The 17,772-nt window shown below is 37.5% G+C and overlaps 1 protein-coding gene across 2 annotated transcripts in view; it reads left to right on the top strand.

Annotated features, from left to right (window-relative positions):
- The window catches only part of LOC100376080 (uncharacterized), a 37,247-nt gene that overhangs the window by 11,014 nt on the left and 8,461 nt on the right, over positions 1 to 17,772 (top strand). Inside the window, exon 2 of one of the 2 annotated variants that reach the window (XM_006823237.3) lies at positions 1,439 to 1,541. The gene's annotated coding sequence lies outside the window, so the exon portion shown is untranslated. Of the gene's footprint in view, positions 1 to 1,083; positions 1,542 to 17,772 lie in introns of those variants that run through there. The other variant, XM_085499152.1, reaches the window with a different exon arrangement.

Genomic DNA, 17,772 nt, shown 5'->3' on the forward strand with positions numbered 1-17,772 from the left:
GCAATGGGGTTCCCCGACCTAAATTCCATCCCGGTTTGCACGTTCTTTCTTCAATATGAAATAATCAAATATGGAACATATGTGATAATAACAGAACCCCGATGCGGTGTATTCTGCTGTACTTTCACTCGCTTCGCTTCGCTCGTGAAAGTACGGCCGCAGGATACACCGCATCACTCGTGAAAATAACTTCCATACGCAACAAAAGCCACGGGCAGGGTGTGTGGGTTCTGTCATATTATGTATTACGAGTTAGTTCGTGTTTATCGATTTTCAAACTGTGGTTGTGATCGCCTGAACTTGGGAGGAATGTTAGCGTGTTTTATGAATTTGATCTTAAAATCGTCATTTGACCCCAAATTGCAACCAAAATAATGATTGTGCCAAAGGTCTGAAATATTTTCTATACTTTATAGATACTGGAGATTATTTATTACTAGTTAGTTCATGTGTATCGAATATTCAAACTGTGGTTGCTATCGCCTCAACTCGGGAGGAATGTTAGAATGTCATTTTCCAAAAAAATATTTTTTTAATGGTTTCCACAGCCGTATGAACTAGCGATTATAAAAAGAGGTAACTTTTTTTATTTTGTATGAACAAAAAAATATTTGACTGGCGGAAGGCGACTGGCGGATGACTTCAATCTGGTGGAATACGACGCCATATCCTCGGGGACGGAGCTACGTCACAAGACGGCTCCGTGCGCGCTGCTGTGGAACGCCGGTTGAGTAGGTGAAAATTCGAGAAAACAACACAAACTCAACTTTGAAGTAATCCTGAACAACCAAATTTATATATGTTACACACGCAGGGCTAATCTTATTACACTGTTCAGGGGAGTGTCAACAACCATTCCAAATGGAGGAATTTTAGTGTGTTTTATGAATTTGATCTAAAAATCGTAATTTTTCCGAAAAAAATATGTTTTAATGGTTTCCACAGCCGTATGAACCAGCGATTATTAAAAGAGGTAACTTTTTTTATTTTGTATGAACATTCAACATTATTGACTGGCGGATGCGACTGGCGGATATTCTGACTGGCGGATGGCGACTGGCGGATGACTTCACTCCGGTTTTTCTGAGAATTTCTGGCCTTTGTTTTCACCGCGTGGGTTGCCAGGCGGTGAAAATGCCCGGATGCCCCCGAGGATAGACACCCTGTAGCTTGAAATAGTACGGTCTTGGTGAAAATTGAATATGGGAACCTCTATTTCAATTTATATTTTTGTATGTGGAATACTTAGCTATCCCAAATGAGCAAACGACAAAACGTACAGCGGCCTTTGTTAAACTGACCTCAATCACCCTTGCACGTGACTCTACAGGTCACAGTTGTACAACCTCTTGCGTTTACAAGAAGCAGACCTCAACGAAGCCGTTTAACTCCAATACCAATACTTCTGAGATCACCTGTTTGTTTTTTGTGTGATTAGGATCAAGGTTACTACGCACAGTGCAAACGAGGGGTGTACTAACGGTCACCGATCTCATTTATTTCATTTCGAAGACCAGCAGTGGATTGTGAGCTATATCAAGGTAGGTGAAAGTGTTTTTTTGTTTGGTGCACGTTTCGTGTAGAGTATTCCTGGAGCATACTGCATAGTATACTATGTCTGGAGCAAACTCTGGTGTCCATGTACTGTCCGACTAAAACACATGCATATATCCGTATCAACAATCGGTCCGTATTTACTTCTGTTGCCTACTTATTTGGACACTATTGGATATTCGATTTTGTCGACCAGGATGTTAGCCAGCCACCAAACAGACCACAGTCACTTGTTACCCATAACAAGTCTTTTATTAACAATCGGAGGTCCGTACCTTCTTCACTACACATAAAAATAGACAAGTTAGGAAACAGAACTCCATATTTTCCACCGGGTCACTTTCTTAACCTGGCGTTTTTGACTCCAAAAATTAGCAAAAAATGCGATCTCAACCTACAGATACAACGGTGATATTCTTGAAAATCTTCCGCTACGAAATGCATGATTGGTCAGATGATGAGTTTGCACAGTGTTGTTAGTGCTTGTCTACTTCACCTAAAAGTTTCTGTGAACGAGATGACATACCATTTACTTAATGTCAACGGGGCAGGTCTCCTGGTTGTCTCAAATACTTTCAAAAGAACCATGTCTCACCTTGGTCACATCCACCCCATTATTATGGTGAGGGAGTTCATCTCTACTCTAAGCAATCAAATGAATTGAAAGAACTTAATAATCGTGACGCTCGCCTCACCTAAAATCAAAGTTTAACTGCGGAAAATAAACGAAAAACAACTGCTCTTTCATCACTCATTAAAAACAAAACCTGAGGTTCATCGTTTCGCTCACGACCTCAAATTTTAAATGAGTCTGACACAAGTAGTATATTATTTTTTCAATCTTGTAAGAAAATAACGCACAAGACAATCACTCAACTTTTAACCATGACAACACCCTTGCTGAAGAAATATCAGAAATATGGAAAATAACTCGGCAGTTCCAATGTGACTTGTTTTCGCCCTCTCTTATTTCAGAGGAAAATCAAAATACAATTCTGTGTGATCTTCCTCAACTTGACACTGACAAGGCTGAAGTGTGTGATAGTCCAGTAACGCTTGATGAACTAATTTTATCAGTCAAGCATGTCTAAAATAGGTGATTTTCCGTACAATTGCGAGATTTCGCGAGATGCATGAAAGACGCGCGTCGAACGTCTGTCGCAAAAATCCAACGATTTGATTTTGAACTAGAATTTCTTTATTTCGTAGCTTACATTGACCGGCCGATCTTCGACAGAGGAATATTGCTTCCGAATACCCTTACTTAATCGAAATTGCCTATCATCAAATGTGGACAGCACATTATTAAGCATGGAAATGTCCCCGAAATACTTTCGCGTTTGTCGAATCCCACGCGATGTTTGACGCGACTACAACGCTATGATCTTTATTTGTCCTGTTTTTACGTTCGATTTCACACATAACGCGTGATTCTCGCAGTGAACGGAAAATGGTCTATTCGAGAACCACTGATATAAATCGGCTACCGGGAGAATTTTTTTGACATTCTGGATTCTGATTTCTATGAGTTTTTATTTCAATCTCCATCGCTGAGGGCGTCCTAACACTGTCTAGCCGCAATTTAGTTATAGCCTGATACCAACGATTGAAGGTATCACTATCCCAGGAACAAACAGCAGGGCAATGCCAACTTTTTTTCATGGTTTATGCGTTAAGCAGTAGAAATATGGCTTTGACTCCCCCATGGGTTTACATGTACAATGGAAATGTCATGGTCTTAACGTACTTTGGAATATGCTTTACATAAACGAGAATGGTGGCATTGTTTTGAATCAAACCTCATACAAAGGACGTGATCTGATTCACCTAACATCCATGATCAAGGCCAAGAGGTTGTAGTTAATCCAACGATACTTGTGAGCAGACTATGACCACCCATTATTCTCTCTCCTTGACTATTTAATCAAAAAATGTGGGTTTCTGTCTTCTTGTTACACATATTGACTGTAGGTCTTTGTGCATGTCAGCATCCTTTATTTCATGTTTTGTCATATTACCTCAAACCCTGCAAATGGAAGTGTGCATGGAATCATACCTCGGGTGGTGAACATAGTACTCCTTCGAGTGATGGGACTAGTGTGCCCTCTGGTGGTGAAGGTTGTTGTCCTTCGGGTATTGAGACTAGACGTGTTCCCTCAGGTAATGAAGGTTGTACATCTACTAGTAGTCAGGCTAGGGTGCCCTATATGAATGAAGGTTTTCTCCTGGTGTTAGAATAAGAGAGCCTTCAGATAGTGGGAGTGGTTGTGAACCCTCCATTGATTCCAGTGAGGATGATGGTGTTGATGTCGTACATGTGGTACAGACTAGGGATCAGAAGATAGCTGAGAAGAAGCCATTACGTAGGCTTTTAGTTCCTGAGTTCAAGGAATTGCATAATAAGATTGATACTAATGATGGTAAGAAACCTATTACTGTGGATGCAGTGCGAGAGGCACAGCAGTCTGATTCCACATTAGAGCGTGCTAGGAAGTTGGTGAGTACAGGTGAGGAGTTGATCACAGGTCGTAACAATCGGGCAAGGTTTGTGATGAACAAGGGGCTGATGTATAGAGAGTTTCAGTCACCTCATGTTGATAGAGGACGAGTATGTGCCCAATTAGTTGTACCATTGTGTTACCGTGATCAAGTACTAGCACTTGCTCATGAGTCAGTTATGGCAGGTCATCTGGGTGCTAAGAAGACTACAGATAGAATAGCAACTCAGTTTTATTTGCCTGGTATGCAGGACGATGTTATTAGATATTGCAGGTCATGTGATATATGTCAGAAGACCACTCCTAGGGATCGTGTTAACAAGGTATCATTAGGCAATATGCCCTTGATTGCAGTTTCTTTTCAAATGATAGCTATGGATCTGATTGGTCTGATCAGTTCAGTGACTGAGAGAGGTCATAGGTACATTTTAACTGTTGTAGACTATGCTTCACGATACCCTCAGGCTGTGGCATTAAAGAAACTTACTTCTGAAGTGGTTGCTGATGCATTAGTCAGTATATTTAGTAGAGTTGGTGTAGGTTAAAACAGTCATTGCGGTGGGCCCTATATTTGCAATCTTTTAGCTACCGCATTATAGCAATTAAAGGTAAAGAGAATATAGGGGCAGACTATTTAAGCAGGATTTAGAATGCTTAGAATTACTGTTACAATATTTATTGCATTTTTGAAAAATGTGAATTTATTGGCAGTTGATGCTGATTATTGGACTGAAAATGTGCCATGTTCAGTCTTGATGAGGGGGCAATGTCAGCATCCTTTATTTCATGTTTTGTCATATTACCTCAAACCCTACAAATGGAAGTGTGCATGGAATCATGGTAAGGAACGGTGTGTATTGTGATAACTGTCATAGAGGTGATTGACAGGTCATACTTATTTTTAACTCTGGAAGGACAGTGGGTTCTACCAGGTGTGCTTGTAATTTACATAACAAATGGTTACAACTTTGGAAGGAGAATTGGAATCTACCAGGTGTGCTGTTATTTGAATAACAAAGGATGATTAAGATCTACTGAGTTGCCTACGTGACACAGCTGCTAGCAAGATTACATTCTGGTTGGCTCATGTAGAAACCCAGGTGGTGTCCCTGCCTATAAATTGGACAGACTAAAGACAGTTTGGGTCGATCATTTAAACTTGCTGTCCGTCACTTCAATTTGCTTTCCTGTGTGTTCTGCTATGATACGATATTACAGGCTACAACCATCATTCTGTGAGACTTGTATGAACTGCTCCGCGATCGCCCGCTTCCAGCGGTGCCCTCCAGAATACCAGCATTCCTCTGCAAGCAATACTCCTGTATTTCTTCGTTGTTGTGTTGAAGAAGCCATTGACTGTCGTCCAATAATACATCCTGGAACTGTGGGTTATCACCAATGCACACTTCCCTCAGCAATCCCCTATTTTAGTGACTTTATTCGTTGTATTTTTCTGGTAATTATTTTCAGAGGTATTAAAGCCAGAAGCTTTAACTCGATATTTTGGTGTATGTATATTTCATTTCCAGTACTATTGTCTTGTCTACCCCATTCTAGCAGTGAAAGAACCCCCTGTCCAGTGTGAGTTCTATGGTGCCCTCTCATAAGCGATAAGCAGGCCTTACACTGTGACAGTGCATTCAATATTTTTATACTGGAATTTCAAAATGTTGGAACGCACTTAATAAAATTAGAAAAGATAATCATTATCATTCACAATTTATTTTTAATGAACCAAATTTTAATAATCCCATGCTTTTACAATCAAACACAGATAAACCATTTTTTATTTGAAGGCTATTTAATGTCGGACATCGTCACAATAGGCGACTTATCGACCACACAATACATAGTATAAGAGTACCTAGTTACATGTTATTCTGAATGTTTGGTCCCAGAGGCCACTTTTCTTCTCTCTGATAGCATTGTTTGTCTTCATACCTGACAAGTGTAAACAAGTTATAAGTGCCTAACTTACAGATATGCAAATGATTTTTCCATGTCTGCCCTACTACGGTGCCTTCTATATATGAGATAAACTGAACTTCCAAGGTGAAATTGGCCCTAATTTCAAAGCTTGCTTTGCAGTGCCCTCTACTAAAAAGTAATGTGGTATACAGTGGAGAATATGACACATGACTTTCCTTCTCGCACAAGGCACATAGACTACTATAATTTTCAGCTGCTATTGTAAAACTGGCAATGCATATCAGTGTCCGTTGCTAATGACGGCCAAGTAAATTTCTAATATTTGTTGCAATCTAGTATTTGGGATTGTGACGTATATTCAATTAATGAATTGGTGGTAAGTAGTCAATTTTAGCTTTGATTCTCAAAGTTATACCTGTGGTGGCGATTTTAGTTTTCAACAAATTTCATTTTATTGAATCGCTAGCAAGGATTTTCGTTTGTTTGCACATATTCAGTTGACGGCGAGGCAATATCAAATTACAACCGATCAAAAAACAAGTGCAAATTAAAGCTGCAGGCAGCATTGGCGGGGTCCAAGCGGATTTTCAGAAAAGTTATCTGCAGAAACTTATTGAAATGGGTTGTTGATACCAATATACCTGCTAGATGAATGTAAACACATTAAATATTTCTTTATATTTAACATCAGCATAACAATGTGACTAATAACAGTTTGGGGGTAAAATTTGAGTGTATTGCTTATGCATCATATATGGCAATTTCTTGTGTCAGTTACATCTTTTGTTTGATGCCTTCATTATGGCACTGGTTGCACGTTCTGTTCTGCAGCAGCGTTACAGATATGACAGTTATGCATAATAATGAGATCACATGACCATATATGGTCATCTGTTATTTTAATAAAATCTCTTGTTCAACATGGTTATAATAATTATACAGAATTCATCTCCCCACTGTAACAGTGCTTGAGATATAACAGTTATGCATATTAATGAGGTTAGAAGCCCCTACCCCATGGGCGCCCAGCCACAGGACCTAGCCATTCAGTTGAAAAAATTTATCTGAAGAATACACATACAAATTTTCACCCCAATCAGACCAATACAACACATGTTATTGCCCATTTCCCGTTTTCCCCAAATCCAATTGTATTATCATAGAAGGCGTCCAAAACACGTGACTGATCGGAACTTTATTGTTTGTTTCATATGCAGCTATGACTAGACATGTTATAGGCTAAATGCCCAGCTAATAGGTTGAAGCTCCATTGAGAAACAAATGCCGAAAACTTTAGTCCCTTTTGTATAAAATCAAAAATGGCGGCCAAACCACATGCCTAATCTGAAATTTGTTTAGGTTTTTGAAAGACTTCAATATACAGATGCCAGGCAGCAATCTAGAAGATAATCACATAAGTAATGCATGAGTAAAAAGCTACTTCCTGTTTAGAAGAAATCCAAAATGGCGGCTAAACCATGTAACCAATCATAATAAATTTCACAAACTTAAATGTGCTTCATATATAGAAGCCAAATACTATATATGCGAGCATTTTACTTGATGGTTCTGAAACAGAAGATTTTCAAGTGTTTTTTGACGTTTTGTATTTATTATTATTTCACAAAATAATAAAATACAAGACACACACAAATAATGAGAAAAACACGGAAAACAAAAAAACATGAAACGGGTGGCCGGCGTCCAGTTCTGGACCTAGGCAGACTGAATCAGTACGTGCTCCTTGATCGGTTCCACATGGAGACGCCATTCAGGGTTTTCTTCATCCACCCTTTCGACTGGCTAGCCCGACTAGACTGAAGCAGGCCTACCTGCACATACCGATGCACCCAGCGAGTTGCCACCTCTTTCGAATCGCCCAGCAGGGCCAAGTATTGAAATTTCGGGTGTCCACCAGAGTGATGAAACAGGTAGTGTGACTGGTTACTACACAGCCCGGTCAAGGGGTTATTAGCCAAACATGCAGGCTAACACAGGATTTGCTTCACCAGTTGGGCACTTTAGTAAATCGACAAGTCCCATCTCGACCCAACGCACAGTTGGTGTTCCTTCGAATGGAGTTTGACACATAGGTAAGCTTGGTATAGCTATTTCAAGCGTGTTGCTTAGCACTAAGCAGCCTAGGTGAACGCCTAGTGTCCCTCCCACAGCAAATGCGGATCATTGGAATGATGACCTCAGTTTGAAGGGTGGTTCCGCAGGCCGTACTACGCAGCCGCCCGGTACAATGCTTGTTGTTACAATGCCAAGCTCTCCTATGGGAACTAGATAAGTGAGTTTTGATCTTTGACCAAGTGAAATAAGCCCTGCCCTGGTGGTCGTCACTGGCCAACCTCGAACAGGGGGCCCTTTGGATCTACTCACCGCAGGTATGACTCTGGTAACAGATGCCTTCCTTCATGGTTGGGGAGCGCACCTATTGAACGAACAAGCCCAAGGACATGGCCGCAGCATTAGTTTCGGGACCACCATATCAACCGGCTCGAACTGAAAGCAGTGCACTTAGCACTACCACACTTTCTACCCATAGTTCAAGACCACAGAGTCCGGTTCCGCACAGGCAATGCAATGGTGGTCCCTTCAAGAAAAATGTGGAGCTAACCGCACACCACCTTCCAGGGGTGAGGAACAGTTTGGCAGATGTCCTTTCAGGGCGGCTCTGTCTCCAGAACATCTAGTGAACATCTAGGAAATCTAGTGGTAAAGGCTTCACTTATTAGGGGGCCCATTGTTTTACCTGTTTTTTTGTTGAATCGACAGCTCAATTTATATTGCCTTTTTGGCGCAGTGAATTTTCTTGTTTTTTCACAATCACTTTTCATGTTTTTCCTTCGATTGCATCATACTTTAAACACTATAAAAAAAAACTAAGATCTTGCTGACTAACTTCGGCACATCAGATTGGTTCATCTTTCCACTTAGAGCTGCCAGTTTGGAACCAAAACATATATGTTGTCATTTTGTTGAGGTCGCAAACGGGATCTTGCCTCTACGGATTTGTGATCTGTGGCATTCTCGGTCGTGATAGCGCTTTGAGGTGAGGTTGAAGCTGAGGGCAAGCGATCACAAAATGGTTTGTATGCGTCGCCCAAAAAAAGGGGAATCCCTAGCCGAACCTAGTGATGTGTCTGTTTTTTCATGAGTGATTAAAAAAATCTCTCCCTTTTCCTTTGGTATCGAGCCAAGGCGTGCCTCCTATCACGGACTGAGAAAAATCAAGAGTTACCATGGTAGGAGTCCCTGGTCAACTTAGTGGGATCGACGATTGAGACAAGACCTTCCAAACCGTTTATCTTTGAGGTGACGTGGATGCCGGTCAATAACTTGGAAACACCGGTGACAGGACTTTCTCCCAGTGTGGAGTGAGTTCCCCCATTCGATGTCACCGAGACCGGCAAACACCATTCCACCACTTTTGCATGGGGATCAGAGTTGCCAGTCACCACGGTTACTGATGTCAGTAAGCAGCGTATTCCAACTGGCGTGCTAACAACAACACCGAGTACCAAGGTATAATCGATACGGCTCTTAGGGACTTATTCGGTTCAATCCATGAGACTTCATCGGTACAGACACAGCCTGAGTTCCTGTGGGGGGAATTGAGAATAGGGTTTCACACTTATCTCAACCCTAACGAGCGTAAAGTTCAAGGCGCGTAAAACAAGGGACGGTCGATCAAAGGAACAGGAAACAAATAAACGATATCAAGAAACTGCTTTTATTAACTCGTCACTGGAAAATGTTACATGTACTCGCGCACTAAAACAAGTATTCAGGCCTTTTATAGGCTTGGTAGGATCAGCCACCGCAACAAATTTTAGCGGGCTTGGTGCTGATTGGTTCATGGTGCTATGACCTATGATTGACTAATAAGAGGATAGCATTTGAAATGGCGTCTGCTATCATTTTTTGTGCTAGTTCTCTTCGAGATAAACATGTAATAAAGACGGTTGAATTGAATTAACACAATAACAATATAAGAAAGAACTGAAACACAATTGAATAATATTGAATCAATAATACAAACGAATATCACATTAATAATTAGGGAAATAATAGTGGATTATTCTCCCTCTCATCGACAGTTCCTTGTGCTAACACAGGGACAGGGGGTGGTGTCCTGTCCTAGTCCTCAGCCAGATGAACGGGTTTGTGGGTCTCAATCGCTTCCATATGTAAACGCCTATTTCCATGTCTCTGTTACTTTACTCAGGCTAGCGTCGCAGGAGTTGAGCGATGCATTTCACATCCCCATTCATCACTTTTGCAGTCAGTATCTCTGATTTCTCTTAGTGGGCAAGTTTATGAGTATACCACCCTTCCTTTTGGTTTGTTTGTGGCACCAGGGTATGTTTAGACAGGTGACCCAGCTGCTCCACCGGTCGTCGGTTTATCTGAACCCATACCTTGGTGACTGGTTAAGGCACAACGAACACAGGGAGGTGTTAGCGAGTTGGGCTTTTCTTTTAAATAATATTATTAAGTCCAAATCCATACCAACCCTCAACCTAGTTTTTTCTGGGTATGCAGCTCGATACCCCCCGCTTTCGTGCTTATGGATTGGCAGACATGAAATACATTGTGTGTCATTATGATAACATTGTTTCTTTAGGCTTTTGCATCAGGTAGGCGGCGATCAGAGATAGGGGCACTGTCCTTCAGTGTCGGATGTGCCTCCTTCATGGACTCACTAGTTATTTTAAGACTTGGATAGGCTTTCTTGCCATGAATTAATCCCAACCAATCGTCATTTCTCACCTCACTAGCTTAGTGCGCTTGGAATGGATTATATGTCCTGTCCGAGCTTTGAGCTAGTACTTTGATCACACTGAGGTGTCTCTGGGCAGTGAAAAACGCTTGTTTGTCTGTTATTGGTGGAGCAAGCAAAGCCAAACTGCCTCAAATATCACCATTTCACGGGGGATTACCGTTACGGTCATGGAAGCATATAATTTGATGTCTGATGCCTCGTACGAGCATATGCTCCGAGCAGGGTTCTGGAGATCTCAGAATGTCTTCATTAACTATTACCTGAGAGACCGCTAAACCCTGGAGCAGGGTCTCTACAGGTTGGGACCAGTGGTGACAGGTCAGACATTTTTCGTTAACCCAGCCCACACCACCAAGGGATCCCATGCGTGAAAGCTTTAGCGCGATGGTGTCTTCAGCCGAAACCAGCCTTCTTTTGCTTGATGCTGCTGGCTTCGGTCTGCACTATCGAACCTCAACAATACACTGTTTTATGCATTAAACTTGTTGGGCCCTATTTTATTGTTCAGGCGGCCGGCTTAGTAAGCCTCCCTAGATTTTGGGGGGTCTACTCTCGGGCACCCGATCCCTGGAGAGTAACCTGAGTGGTTGTATCCCAGGACAAGACTCATTGTTAGTGAGTAGCTTTAGATTTCTCTCAGTTTTTTTTTTTACCTTTTCTGCTTTTTGTGTCTAACGAGTAATACATGAAATTTATTATTTCCTCAGATTTTCTGGTAGATGATGTAGTAAACTATTAGTGTTGTACAAACCCATTTGTTTACCTAATCATACCTCCTTGAAAATATGGGGAAACCTTTCAGCATCCCACAAGCTTCCACGCGGCCGTTGTGGCATAGCGGAACATTTGTGATAATTGGAACTGGCAGGCCTCTGATGTGCTTAATCGCCTTGTGGGTGACCCCTTAGGCAAGGCCTTTTTTCTAGAAAATTCTACCCTAGGGTGTTTCTTTTGGACCTGGGTATATTTTCTAGTAGTTCCGTTTGGGGCTGTAATCTGTAATTAAGTCTAACAAGTAATAAATGAAATTTATTATTTCCACAGATTTTCTGGTAGGTATGATTAGGTAAACAAACGGGTTTGTACAACCCTAATATACTAACAGTAATGCACTAATTATCATGCACAAAAAATACCCTAACAATGTGTTAATGCCCAGTAATCCTTACAAGTAAGGCTAAGCAACCCATGCATGGCACAGTCCCCGTTATCAAAATCAGATATATAATTCTGTTCATAGTAATATAGTTCAAACATAAACATGTCAGAAATATAAATCCAGAAGCTCATGCTTGATTATAAAATGATTGACATTCAGTCATCTTGTATCTGATCGTGAAACAAGTTCTTGTCCATATTGTCAAAATGGCCATACATCTATATATCTATAACATGATTTAAAAAGAATATATACATTTTTAACATAATCAGTCAAACCACATTCATTAAAATAAAATGGCCGCCAGTCAGTCATTTTGAATCAGATTTGAAAAATAAAATGATTGCATCAGGAACCATAATACTCATGTATGTAACAAGTGTGAACAAAATCCATCCATAAATGACCAAGATCCGGTTCTGGGATGCCAGAAATGCTTTATTTTTTTAGATTTGTTAGCACAAAAATGGCCGCCTAATGCACCATATAAACGTAGACGCTTAACAGGTATATTAACATTAGTGTAACAATAATGCATTTACGTCATTCACACTAATCTCCAACGGTAATGCAACAATGTAATGACAATATTGCAGTAACATTGCAATAACAGTCGTGCTTAAAAGTAATCTTTAACAGCAATCATCAACAGTAATCTGACTGTAATGCAACAAATAATGCACTGACAGTAATGTGCACTTATATTTAACAGTAATCTAACTAATGCACTGACAGTAATATACACTAATATTTAACAGTAATCTAACTTTAAAGCAACAAATAATGCACTGACAGTAATGTACATTAATCTTTAACAGTAATCTAACTGCAATGCAACAATAATGCGCTGACAGTAATGTACACTAATATTTAACAGTAATCTGACTGTAATGCAACAAATAATGCACTGACAGTAATGTACACTGATATTTAACAGTAATCTGACTGTAAGGCAACAAATAATGCACTGACAGTAAAGTACATTAATCATTAAGAGTAATGTAACTGTAATGCAACAATAATGCACTGACAGTAATGTACATTAATATTTCCCAGTAATCTAACTGCAATGCAACAATAATGCGCTGACAGTAATGTACACTAATATTTAACAGTAATCTAACTGTAATGCAACAAATAATGCACTGACAGTAATGTACACTAATATTTAACAGTAATCTGACTGTAATGCAACAAATAATGCACTGACAGTAATGTACACTAATATTTAACAGTAATCTAACTGTAATGCAACAATAATGCACTGACAGTAATGTACATTAATCTTTAACAGTAATCTAACTGCAATGCAACAATAATGCGCTGACAGTAATGTACACTAATCGTTAACAGTAATCTAACTGCAATGCCACAATAATGCGCTGACAGTAATGTACACTAATATTTAACAGTAATCTAACTGTAATGCAACAATAATGTACTGACAGTAATGTACATTAATCATTAACAGTAATCTTACTGTAATGCAACAATAATGCACTGACAGTAATTTACATTAATATTTACCAGTAATCTAACTGTAATGCAACAAACAATGCACTGACAGTAACGTACATTAATCTTTAAAAGCAAATTTAACTGTAATGCAACAAATAATGCACTGACAGTAATGTACATTAATCATTAACAGTAATCTAACTGTAATGCTACAATAATGCGCTGACAGTAATGTACACTAATATTTACCAGTAATCTGACTGTAATGCAACAATTAATACACGGACAGTAATTTACATTAATATTTACCAGTAATCTAACTGTAATGCAACAAACAATGCACTGACAGTAACGTACATTACTCTTTAAAAGCAAATTTAACTGTAATGCAACAAATAATGCACTGACAGTAATGTACATTAATCTTTAACGGTAATCTAACTGTAATGCAACAATAATGCACTGACAGTAATGTACACTAATATTTACCAGTAATCTGACTGTAATGCAACAAATATATGCACTGACAGTATTGTACACTAATATTTAACAGTACTCTAACTGTAATGCAACAATATCGCAGTGACAGTAATGTACACTAATATTTAACAGTGATCTAACTTTAATGCAACAATAATGTACTGACAGTAATGTACACTTATCTTTAAGAGTGATCGAACTGTAATGCAACAATAATGCACTGACAGTAATGTACACTAATATTTAACAGTAATCTAACTGTAATGCAACAATAATGTACTGACAGTAATGTACATTAATATTTACCAGTAATCTAACTGCAATGCAACAATAATGCGCTAACAGTAATGTACACTAATATTTAACAGTAATCTACCTGTAATTCAACAATAATTCACTGACAGTAATGTACACTAATATTTAACAGTAATCTGACTGTAATGTAACAAATAATGCACTGACAGTAATGTACACTAATATTTAACAGTAATATAACTGTAATGTAACAAATAATGCTCTGAAAGTAATGTGCACTAATATTTAACAGTAATCTAAATGTAATGTAACAAATAATGTACTGACAGTAATGTACACTAATATTTAACAGTAATCTAACTGTAATTCAACAATAATTCACTGACAGTAATGTACACTGACATTTAACAGTAATCTAACTGTAATTCAACAATAATATTTAACAGTAATCTAACTGTAATGTAACAAATAATGCACTGACAGTAATGTACACTAATATTTAATAGTAATCTAACTGTAATGCAACAAATAATGCACTGACAGTAATACACACTTATATTTCACAGTAATCTGACTGTAATGCAACAAATAATGCACTGACAGTAATACACACTAATATTTAACAGCAATCTGACTGTAATGCAACAAATAATACACTGACAGTAATGTACTTTAATCTTTAACAATAATATAACTGTAATATAACAAACAATGCACTGACAGTAATGTTCATTAATCTTTAACGGTAATCTAATTGTAATGCAACAATAATGCACTGACAGTAATGTACACTAATATTTACCAGTAATCTGACTGTAATGCAACAAATATATGCACTGACAGTATTGTACACTAATATTTAACAGTACTCTAACTGTAATGCAACAATATCGCAGTGACAGTAATGTACACTAATATTTAACAGTAATCTAACTTTAATGCAACAATAATGTACTGACAGTAATGTACACTTATCTTTAAGTGTAATCTAACTGTAATGTAACAAATAATGTACTGACAGTAATGTACACTAATATTTAACAGTAATCTGACTGTAATGCAACAAATAATGCACTGACAGTAATGTACACTAATATTTAACAGTAATCTAACTGTAATGCAACAATAATGCACTGACAGTAATGTACATTAATCTTTAACAGTAATCTAACTGCAATGCAACAATAATGCGCTGACAGTAATGTACACTAATCGTTAACAGTAATCTAACTGCAATGCCACAATAATGCGCTGACAGTATTGTACACTAATATTTAACAGTAATCTAACTGTAATGCAACAATAATGCACTGACAGTAATGTACATAAATCATTAACAGTAATCTAACTGTAATGCAACAATAATGCACTGACAGTAATTTACATTAATATTTACCAGTAATCTAACTGTAATGCAACAAACAATGCACTGACAGTAACGTACATTAATCTTTAAAAGCAAATTTAACTGTAATGCAACAAATAATGCACTGACAGTAATGTACATTAATCTTTAACAGTAATCTAACTGTAATGCTACAATAATGCGCTGACAGTAATGTACACTAATATTTACCAGTAATCTGACTGTAATGCAACAATTAATACACGGACAGTAATGCACATTAATCTTTAACGGTAATCTAACTGTAATGCAACAATAATGCACTGACAGTAATGTACACTAATATTTACCAGTAATCTGACTGTAATGCAACAAATATATGCACTGACAGTATTGTACACTAATATTTAACAGTACTCTAACTGTAATGCAACAATATCGCAGTGACAGTAATGTACACTAATATTTAACAGTAATCTAACTTTAATGCAACAATAATGTACTGACAGTAATGTACACTTATCTTTAAGAGTGATCGAACTGTAATGCAACAATAATGCACTGACAGTAATGTAAACTAATATTTAACAGTAATCTAACTGTAATGCAACAATAATGTACTGACAGTAATGTACATTAATATTTACCAGTAATCTAACTGCAATGCAACAATAATGCGCTAACAGTAATGTACACTAATATTTAACAGTAATCTACCTGTAATTCAACAATAATTCACTGACAGTAATGTACACTAATATTTAACAGTAATCTGACTGTAATGTAACAAATAATGCACTGACAGTAATGTACACTAATATTTAACAGTAATCTAACTGTAATGTAACAAATAATGCTCTGAAAGTAATGTGCACTAATATTTAACAGTAATCTAAATGTAATGTAACAAATAATGTACTGACAGTAATGTACACTAATATTTAACAGTAATCTAACTGTAATTCAACAATAATTCACTGACAGTAATGTACACTGATATTTAACAGTAATCTAACTGTAATTCAACAATAATATTTAACAGTAATCTAACTGTAATGTAACAAATAATGCACTGACAGTAATGTACACTAATATTTAATAGTAATCTAACTGTAATGCAACAAATAATGCACTGACAGTAATACACACTTATATTTCACAGTAATCTGACTGTAATGCAACAAATAATGCACTGACAGTAATACACACTAATATTTAACAGCAATCTGACTGTAATGCAACAAATAATACACTGACAGTAATGTACTTTAATCTTTAACAATAATATAACTGTAATATAACAAACAATGCACTGACAGTAATGTTCATTAATCTTTAACGGTAATCTAATTGTAATGCAACAATAATGCACTGACAGTAATGTACACTAATATTTACCAGTAATCTGACTGTAATGCAACAAATATATGCACTGACAGTATTGTACACTAATATTTAACAGTACTCTAACTGTAATGCAAGAATATCGCAGTGACAGTAATGTACACTAATATTTAACAGTAATCTAACTTTAATGCAACAATAATGTACTGACAGTAATGTACACTTATCTTTAAGTGTAATCTAACTGTAATGTAACAAATAATGTACTGACAGTAATGTACACTAATATTTAACAGTAATCTGACTGTAATGCAACAAATAATGCACTGACAGTAATGTACACTAATATTTAACAGTAATCTAACTGTAATGCAACAATAATGCACTGACAGTAATGTACATTAATCTTTAACAGTAATCTAACTGCAATGCAACAATAATGCGCTGACAGTAATGTACACTAATCGTTAACAGTAATCTAACTGCAATGCCACAATAATGCGCTGACAGTATTGTACACTAATATTTAACAGTAATCTAACTGTAATGCAACAATAATGCACTGACAGTAATGTACATAAATCATTAACAGTAATCTAACTGTAATGCAACAATAATGCACTGACAGTAATTTACATTAATATTTACCAGTAATCTAACTGTAATGCAACAAACAATGCACTGACAGTAACGTACATTAATCTTTAAAAGCAAATTTAACTGTAATGCAACAAATAATGCACTGACAGTAATGTACATTAATCTTTAACAGTAATCTAACTGTAATGCTACAATAATGCGCTGACAGTAATGTACACTAATATTTACCAGTAATCTGACTGTAATGCAACAATTAATACACGGACAGTAATGCACATTAATCTTTAACGGTAATCTAACTGTAATGCAACAATAATGCACTGACAGTAATGTACACTAATATTTACCAGTAATCTGA

Source organism: Saccoglossus kowalevskii, chromosome 5 (genome assembly GCF_978046115.1).
Source record: "Saccoglossus kowalevskii chromosome 5, keSacKowa6.1, whole genome shotgun sequence".
Classification (NCBI taxonomy): Eukaryota; Metazoa; Hemichordata; class Enteropneusta; family Harrimaniidae; genus Saccoglossus; species Saccoglossus kowalevskii.